This window comes from Schistocerca serialis, unplaced genomic scaffold (assembly GCF_023864345.2).
Source record: "Schistocerca serialis cubense isolate TAMUIC-IGC-003099 unplaced genomic scaffold, iqSchSeri2.2 HiC_scaffold_1393, whole genome shotgun sequence".
NCBI classification, from domain to species: domain Eukaryota; kingdom Metazoa; phylum Arthropoda; class Insecta; order Orthoptera; family Acrididae; genus Schistocerca; species Schistocerca serialis.
The window spans coordinates 3,374,223-3,384,780 of record NW_026047617.1 but is presented as its reverse complement, the minus strand read 5'-3'; positions in this window follow the sequence as shown (position 1 = coordinate 3,384,780).

Genomic DNA, 10,558 nt, shown 5'->3' with positions numbered 1-10,558 from the left:
AGTACAAGAAGACTTACTCTTCTTACATTCTATGACTTGAGCCTTTCCTATGAGACCAGTCTTATTTTCCGATGCTTTACTTCAAGTTTACTGTATCCCTTCGACCTTCTTATTGACGATGAAACACAGAAATTGCATCGGAATTAAATACGAAAGGCACAATGCAGACTTAAGTAAAAGAGGACTGACTCTTCTTACTGTCTATGATATGAGCCTTTCCTGTGAGACCAGTTCTAGATTCACTTCAGGTTTACTGTAGCCCTTGGACCTTCATATTGACGATGAGAAACAGAAATTGCATCAGAATTAAATACAAAAGGCACAATGCCAACTTAAGTAAAAGAAGACTGACTCTTCTTACATTCTATGACTTGAGCCTTTCTTGTGAGACCAGTTTTAGATTCCGATGCTTTACATCAAGTTTACTGTATCCCTTGGACCTTCTTGTTGACGATGAAACACAGAAATTGCATCGGAATTGAATACAAAAGGCAAAATGTCGACATAACAGGAAGAAGACTGACTCATCTTAATGTCTATGTTTTGAGCATTTCCTGTGTGACCAGTTTTAGATTCCGATGCTTCACTTCAGGTTTACTGTGTCACTTAGACCTTCATATTGACGATGAATCACAGAAATTGCTTTGGAATTAAATACAAAACGCACAATGTCGACTTAAGTACAAGAAGACTGGCTCATCTGACTGTATATGCTTTGAGCCTTCCCTGTGAGCCAAGTTTTAGATTCTGATGCTTCACTTCAGGTTTACTGTATCCCTTGGACCTTCATATTGACGTAGAAACACAGAAATTGCATCGGATTTAAATACAGAAGACACAATGCCGACTTAAGTACAAGAAGACTGACTCTTGTTAGTGTATATGTTTGAACCATTCCAGTGAGAACAGTTTTAGATTCCGAAGCTTCACTTCAGGTTTACAGTATCCCTTGGAACTTCATATTGACGATGAAACACAGAGATTGAATCGGAGATTAAATACAATTGGCAAAATGCCGACATAAGTGCAAGATGACTGACTCTTCTTACTGTCTATGCTTCGAGCATTTCCTGTGTGGCCAGATTTAGATTCCGATGCATCACTTCAGGTTTACTGTATCCCATAGACTTTCATATTGACGAATAAATACAGAAATTACATGGGAATTAGATACAAACCCCACAATGACGACTTAAGTACAAGAAGACTGGTTCTTCTTACATTCTATGATTTGAGCCTTTCCTGAGACACCAGTTTATAGATTCCGATGCTTCACTTCAGGTTAACTGTATTCCTTGGACCTTCATATTGACGATGGATCACAGAAATTGAATCGGAATTAAATACAATAGGCAAAATGCCGACATAGGTGCAAGATGACTGACTCTTCTTACTGTCTATGCTTCGAGCATTTCCTGTGTGACCAGTTTTAGATTCCGATGCTTCACTTCAGGTTTACTTTATCCCTTAGACTTTCATATTAACGATTAAACACAGAAATTGCATCGGAATTAAATGCACAATGCCGAGGTAAGTAAAAGAAGACTGAGTCTTCTTCCTGTATATGTTTTGAGCCTTTCCTGTGTGACCAGTTTTTGATTCAGATGCTTCACTTCAGGCTTAGAGTATCCCTTAGACCTTCATATTGAAGATGAATCACAGAAATTGCATCGGATTTAAATACAAAACGCACCATGTCGACTGAAGTAAAAGAAGACGGACTCTTCTATCTGTCTATGTTTTGAGCCTCTCCTGTGATACCAGTTTTAGATTCCGTTGCTTCACTTCAGGTTTACTGTATTCCTTGGACCTTCTTATTGACGATGAAACAAAGAATTTCATCGGAATTAAATACAAAGGGCACAATGCCGACTGAAGTACAGGAAGACTGAGCCTTCTTACATTCTATGATTTGCGCCTTTCCTGTGAGACCAGTTTTAGATTCCGATTCTTCACTTCAGGTTTACTGTATACCTTGGACCCTCTTATTGACGATAAAACACAGAAATTGCATCGGAATTAAATACAAAAGCCACAATGCCGATTTAAGTACAAGAGGACTGACTCTTCTTACTGTCTATGGTTTGGACCTTTTCTGTGAGACCAGTTTTAGATTCCGATGCTTCACTTCTTGTTTACTGTATCCCTTGGACCTTCTTGTTGACGATGAAACACAGAAATTGAATCGGAATTAAATACAAAATGCACAATGCCGACTTAATTACAAGAAGACTGACTCTTCTTACTGTCTATGTTTTGAAACTTTCCGGTGAGACCAGTTTTAGATTCCGATGCTTCACTTCAAGTTTACTGTATCCGTCGACCTTCTTATTGACGATGAAACACAGAAATTGCATTGGAATTGAATACAAAAGGCACTATGCCGACTTAAGTACTAGAAGACTGACACTTCTTACTTTCCATGATTTGAGCCTTTCCTGGGAGAACAGTTTTAGATTCTGAAGCTTCACTTCAGGTTTTCTGTATCCCTTGGACCTTCATATTGAAGATGAAACATGGAAATTGCATCGGAATTAAATACAAAAGGCAAAATGCCGACTTAAGTGGAAGAAGACTGACTCTTCTTACATTCCATGATTTGAGCCTTTCCTGTGAGACCAGTTTAAGGTTCCGATGCTTCACTTCAGGATTACTGTATCCCTTGGACCTCCTTATTGACGATGAAACACAGAAATTGCATCGGAATTAAATGCAAAAGGCGCAATGCCGACTTATGTACAAGAGGACTGACTTTATTTACTGTCTATGTTTTAAACCGTTCCTGTGAGAACAGTTTTAGATTCCGAAGCTTCACTTCAGGTTTTCTGTATCCCCTGGACCTTCATGTTGACGATGAAACACAGAAATTGCATCGGAATTAAATACAAAAGGCAAAATCTCGACTTAAGTGGAAGAAAACTGACTCTTCTTACTGTCAATGTTTTGAGCATTTTCCTGTGTGACCAGTTTCAGATCCGATGCTTCACTTCAGGTTTACTGCATCACTTAGACCTTCGTATTGACGATGAAACACAGAAATTGCATCGGAATTAAATACAAAACGAACAATGACTACTTAAGTACAAGAAGACTGGTTCTTCTTACTGTCTATGATTTGAGCCTTTCCTGTGAGACCAGTTTTAGATTCCGATGCTTCACTTCAGGTTTACTGTATCCCTTGGACCTTCATTTTGACGATGAAAAACAGAAATTGCATCGGATTTAAATACAAAAGGCACAATGCCGATTTAAGAACAAGGGGACTGTCACTTCTTACTGTCTATGATTTGAACCTTTCCTGTGAGACCAGTTTTAGATTCCGATGCCTCACTTCAAGGTTACAGTATCCCTTAGACCTTCATATTGACGATGAAACACAGAAAATGCACCGGAATTAAATACAAAATGCACAATGTCGACAAAAGTAAAAGATCACGGGCTCTTTTTACTGTCTATGATTAGAGCCTTTCCTCTGAGACCAGTGTTAGATTCCGATTCTTCACTTCAGGTCTACTGTATTCCTTGGACCTTCTTAATGACGATGAAACACAGAAATTGCATCGGAATTAAATACAGAATGCAAAATTCCGACTTAAGTACAAGAAGACTTACTCTTCTTACTGTCTTTGTTCGGACATTTCCTGTGTGACCAGTTTTAGATGGCGATGCTTCACTTCAGGTTTACTGTATCCCTTGGACCTTCATATTGACGATGAATCACAGTAATTTCATTGGAATAAGATACAAAACGCACAATGTCGACTTAAGTACAAGAAGACTGCCTCTTCTAACTGTATATGTTTTGAGCCTTCCCTGTGAGACCGGTTTTAGATTCCGTTGCTTCACTTCAGGTTTACTGTATCCCTTGGACCTTCATATTGACGATGAAACACAGAAATTGCATCGGATTAAAATACAAAAGGCACAATGCAGATTTAAGTACAAGAGGACTGTCACTTCTTACTGTCTATGATATGAACCTTTCCTGTGAGACAAGTTTTAGATTCCGTTGCTTCACTTCAGGGTTACAGTATCCCTTAGACCTTCATATTGACGATGAAACACATAAATTTCATCAGATTTAAATACAAAAGGCACAATGCCGACTTAAGTACAAGAAGACTGAATCTTCTTAGTGTATATGTTTGAACCTTTCCAGTGTGACCAGTTTTAGATTCCGAAGCTTCACTTCAGGTTTACTGTATCCCTTGGACCTTCATATTGACGATGAAACACAGAGATTGAATCGGAATTAAATACAATAGGCAAAATGCCGACATAAGTGCAAGAAGACTGACTCTTCTTATTGTCTATGTTTTGACCCTTTCCTGTGTACCCAGTTAGAGAGTCCGATGCTTCACTTCAGGTTAACTGTATCCCTTGGACCTTCTTGTTGACGATGAGACACAGAAATTGCATCGGAATTAAATACAAAAGGCGCAATGCCGACTTAACTACAAGAAGACTGACTCTTCTTACTGTCTACGTTTTGAACTTTTCCTGTGAGACCAGTTTTAGATTCCGAAGCTTCACTTCAGGTTTACTGTATCCCTTGGACCTTCTTATTGACGATGAAACACAGAAATTGGATCGGAATTTAATACAATGGGCACTATGCCGACTTAAGTACAAGAAGACTGACTCTTCTTACATTCTATGATTTGAGCCTTTCCTTTGAGACTAGTTTTAGGTTCCGATGCTTCACTTCAGGTTTACTGTATTCCTTGGACCTCCTTTTTGACGATGAAACACAGAAATTGCATCGGAATTAAATACGAAAGGCACAATGCAGACTTAAGTGAAAGAGTACTGACTGTTCTTACTGTCAATGATTTGAGCCTTTCCTGTGAGACCAGTTTTAGATTCCGATGTTTCACTTCAGGTTTAATGTATCCCTTGGACCTTCATATTGACGATGAAACACAGAAATTGCATCGGAATTAAATACAAAATGAACAATGCCGATGTAAGTACAACAAGACTGATTCTTCTTCCTGTATATGTTTTGAGCTTTTCCTGTGTGACCAGTTTGAGATTCCGATGCTTCACATCAGGTTTACTGTATCCCTTGGACCTTCTTGTTGACGATGAGAAACAGAAATTTAATCGGAATTAAATACAAAAGGCACAATGCCAACTTAAGTACAAGATGACTGACTCTTCTTACTGTCTATGTTTTGACTTGTCCTGTGAGACCAGTTTTAGATTCCAATGCTTCACTTCAGGTTTACTGTATCCCTTGGAACTTCGTATTGACGATGAAACACAGAAATTGCGTCGGAATTAAATACGAAAGGCACAACGCCGACTTAAGTACAAGAAGACTGACTCTTCTTACATTCTATGACTTGAGCCTTTCCTGTGAGACCAGTTTTAGATTCCGATGCTTTACTTCAAGTTTACTGTATCCCTTGGACCTTCTTGTTGTCGATGAAACGAGGAAATTGCATCGGAATTGAATACAAAAGGCAAAATGTCGACATAAGTGGAAGAAGACTGACTCATCTTAATGTCTATGTTTTGAGCATTTCCTGTGTGACCAGTTTTAGATTCCGATGCTTCACTTCAGGTTTACTGCATCCCTTAGACCTTCATATTGACGATGAAACACAGAAATTGCTTTGGAATTAAATACAAAAGGCACAATGACGACTTAAGTACAAGAAGACTGGTTCTTCCTACTGTCTATGATTTGAGCCTTTCCTTAGAGACCAGATTTAGATTCCGATGCCTCACTTCAGGTTTATTGTATCCCTTGGAGCTTCATATTGGCGATGAAACACAGAAATTGCATCGGTTTTAAATACAAAATGAACAATGCCGATGTAAGTACAAGAACACTCATTCTTCTTAATGTATATATTTTGAGCTTTTCCTGTGTGATCAGTTTTAGATTCTGATGCTTCACTTCGGGTTTACTGTATCCCTTAGACCTTCATATTGACGATGAATCACAGAAATTGCATTGGAATTAAATACACAACGCACAATGTCGACTTTAGTACAAGAAGACTGGCTCTTCTGACTGTATATGCTTTGAGCCTTCCCTGTGAGCCCAGTTTTAGATTCCGATGCTTCACGTCAGGTTTACTGTATCCCTTGGACTTTCATATTGACGATGAAACACAGAAATTGCATCGGATTTAAATACAGAAGACACAATGCCGATTTAAGTACAAGAATACTGTACACTTCTTACTGTCTATGATTTGAACCTTTCCTGTGAGACCAGTTTTAAATTCCGATGCTTCACTTCAGGGTTACAGTATCCCTTAGACCTTCATGTTGACGATGAAACACAGATACTCCATCGAAATTAAATACAAAATGCACAATGTCGACTAAAGTAAAAGATGACGGGCTCTTCTTATTGTCTATGATTAGAGCCGTTCCTGTGAGACCAGTGTTAGATTCTCACTCTTCACTTCAGGTTTACTGTATCCCTTGGACCTTCTTAATGACGATGAAACACAGAAATTGCATCGGAATTAAATACAGAAGGCAAAATTCCGACTTAAGTACAAGAAGACTTACTCTTCTTACTGTCTATGTTTGGACCTTTCCTGTGTGCCCAGTTTTAGATTGTGCTGCTTCACTTCAGGTTTACTGTTTCCCTCCGACCTTCTTATTGACGATGAAATCGCATCGTAATTAAATACAAAAGGCACAATGCCGACTTAAGTACAAGAAGACTGACTCTTGTAAGTGTAAATGTTTGAACCTTTCCAGTGAGAACAGTTTTAGATTCTGAAGCTTCACTTCAGGTTTGCAGTATCCCTTGGACCTTCATATTGACGATGAAACACAGAGTTTGAATCGGAATTAAATACAATAGGCAAAATGCCGACATAAGTGCAAGATGACTGACTCTTCTTACTGTCTATGCTTTGAGCATTTCCTGTGTGACCAGATTTAGATTCCGATGCTTCACTTCAGGTTTACTGTATCCCTTAGACTTTCATATTGACGATGAAACACAGAAATTGCATCGGAATTAGATACAAAACCCACAATGACAACTTAAGTACAAGAAGACTGGTTCTTCTTACATTCTATGATTTCAGCCTTTCCTGTGAGAAAAGTTTATAGATTCCGATGCTTCACTTCTGGTCTACTGTATCCCTTGGACATTCATATTGACGATAGATCATAGAAATTGAATCGGAATTAAATACAATAGGCAAAATGCCGACATAGGTGCAAGATGACTGACTCTTCTTACTGTCTATGCTTTGGGCATTTCCTGTGTTACCAGTTTTAGATTCCGATGCTTCACTTCAGGTTTACTGTATCCCTTAGACTTTCATATTAACGATTAAACACAGAAATTGCATCGGAATTAAATACACAATGCCGAGGTAAGTAAAAGAACACTGAGTCTTCTTCCCGTATATGTTTTGAGCCTTTCCTGTGTGACCAGTTTTGGATTCTGAAGCTTCACTTTAGGCTTAGAGTATCCCTTAGACCTTCATATTGAAGATGATTCACAGAAATTGCATCGGAATTAAATACAAAACGCACCATGTCGACTGAAGTAAAAGAAGACGGACTCTTCTATCTGTCTATGTTTTGAGCCTCTCCTGTGAGACCAGTTTTAGATTCGGATGCTTCACTTCAGGTTTACTGTATCCCTTAAACGTTCTTATTGACGATGAAGCCCAGAAATTGCATCGGAATTAAATACAAAAGGCAAAATGCCGACTTAAAGAACAAGATGACTGGCTCTTCTTACACTATGTTTTGAACCTTTCCTGCGAGATCAGTTTTAATTTCCGATGCTTCCCTCCAGGTTTATGTATACCTTGGACCTTCATATTGACTATGAAACACAAAAATTGCATCGGAATTAAATACAAAAAGCAAAATGCCGATGTAAGTACAAGATGACTGAGTCTTCTTCCTGTATAGTTTTTGAGCCTCTCCTGTGTGACCAGTTTTAGATTCCGAAGCATCACTTCAGACTTACTGTATCCATTGGACTTTCTTATTGACGCTGAAACAAAGAAATTTCATCGGATTTAAATACAATAGGCACAATTCAGATTTAAGTACAAGAGGACTGTTTCTTGTCACTGTCTATGTTTTAAACTGTTCCTGTGAGACCAGTTTTAGATTCCGATGCTTCACTTCGGTTTTACTGTATCCCTTGGACCTTCATATTGACGATGAAACACAGAAATTGCATCGGAATAAAAAACAAAAGGCACAATGCCGACTTAAGTACAAGAAGGCTGACTCTTCTTACTACCTATGTTTTGAACTTTTCCTGAGAGACCAGTTTTAGATTCCGAATCTTCACTTCAGGTTTACTGTATCCCTTAGATCTTCATATTGACGATGAATCACAGAAATTACATCGGAATAAAATACAAAAGGCACAATGGCGACTTAAGTACAAGAAGACTGACTCTTCATACTGTCTATGTTTTGAACCTTTCCTGTGAGACCAGTTTTAGACTCCGATGCTTCACTTCAGTTTCACTGTATCCATTGGACCGTCTTATTGACGATCAAACACAGAAACTACATCGGATTTAAATACAAAAGGCACAATGCCGACTTAAGTACAAGAAGACTGACTGTTCTTAAAGTCTACGTTTCGAACCTTTCCTGTGAGACCAGTTTTAGATTCCGATGCGCCACTTCAGGTTTACTGTATCCCTTGGACCTTCTTACTGACGATGAAACGCAGAAATTGCATCGGAATTTAATACAAAAGCCACAATGCCGACTTAAGTACAAGAGGACTGTCTCTTCTTACATTCTATGATTTGAGCCTCTCCTGTGAGTCCAGTTTTCGATATCGATGCTTAACTTTAGGTTTTCTGTATCCCGGGGACCTTCTTATTGACGATGAAACACTGAAATTGCATCGGAATTAAATACAAAAGGCACAATGTCGACATAAGTACAAGAAGACTGGGTCTTCTTACTGTATATGTTTTGAGCTTTTCCTGTGAGACCAGTTTTATATTCCGATACTTCACTTCAGGTTTACTGTGTCCCTTTGACCTTCTTATTGACGATGAAACACAGAAATTGCATCGAAATGAAATACAAAAGGCACAATGCCGACTTAAGTAGAAGAGGACTGACACTTCTTACATTCCATGAGATGAGCCCTTCCTCTGAGACCAGTTTTAGATATCGATGCTTCACTTCAGGATCACTGTATCCCTTGGACCTTCATATTGACTTTGAAACACAAAAATTGCATCGGAATTAAATACAAAATGCACAATGCCGATGTAGGTGCAAGAAGACTGAGTCTTCTTACTGCCTTAGATTTGAGCCTTTCCTGTGTGACCAGCTTCAGATTCCGAAGCATCACTTCAGGTTTACTGTATCCCTTGGACTATCTTAGTGACTATGAAACACAGAAATTCCATAGGAATAAAATACAAAAGGCACAATGCCGACTAAAGTACAAGGAGACTGACTCTTCTTACTGTCTATGTTTTGAACCTGTCCTGTGAGACCAGATTTAGATTCCGATGCTTCACTTCAAGTTTACTATATCCCTTGGACCTTCTTATTGACGATGAAACTCAGATATTGCATCGGAATTAAATACAAAAGGCACAATGGCGACTTAAGTACAAGAAGACTAACTCTTCATACTGTCTATGCTTTGAACCTTTCCTGTGAGACCAGTTTTAGATTCCGATGCTTCACTTCAGTTTTACTGTATCCATTGGACCGTCTTATTGACGACCAAACACAGAAACTTCATCGGATTTAAATACAAATGGCACAATGCCGACTTAAGTACAAGAAGACTGAATCTTTTTAAAGACTATGTTTTGAACCTACCCTGTGAGACCAGTTTTAGATTCCGATGCTTCACTTCAGGTTTACTGTATCCCTTGGACATTCTTGTTGACGATTAAAGACAGAAATTGCATCGGAACTAAATACAAAAGGCACAATGCCGACTAAAGTACAAGAAGACTGACTCTTCTTAAAGTCTATGTTTTGAACCTTTCCTGTGAGACCAGTTTTAGTTTCCGATGCTTCACTTCAGGTTTACTGTATCCCTTGGACCTTCTTACTGACGATGGATCGCAGAAATTGCATCGGAATTTAATACAAAAGCCACAATGCCGACTTAAGTACAGAAGGACTGACTCTTCTTACATTCTATGATTTGAGCCTCTCCTGTGAGACCAGTTTTCGATATCGATGCTTAACTTTAGGTTTTCTGTATCCCGTGGACCTTCTTATTGACGATGAAACACTGAAAGTGCATCGGAATTAAATACAAAAGGCACAATGCCGTCTTAAGTACAAGAGGACTGATTCTTGTTACTTTCAGTGTTTTGAGCCTTTCCTGCGAGATCAGTTTTAGATTCCGATGCTTCACTTCAGGTTTACTGTATCCTTTGGACCTTCATATTGACTGTGAAACACAAAAATTGCATCGGAAATAAATACAAAATGCACAATGCCGATGTAAGTACAAGAAGACTGAGTGTTCTTCCTGTATATGCTTTTTGCCTTTCCTGTGTGACCAGTTTTAGCTTCCGATGCTTCACTTCAGATTTACTGTATCCCTTAG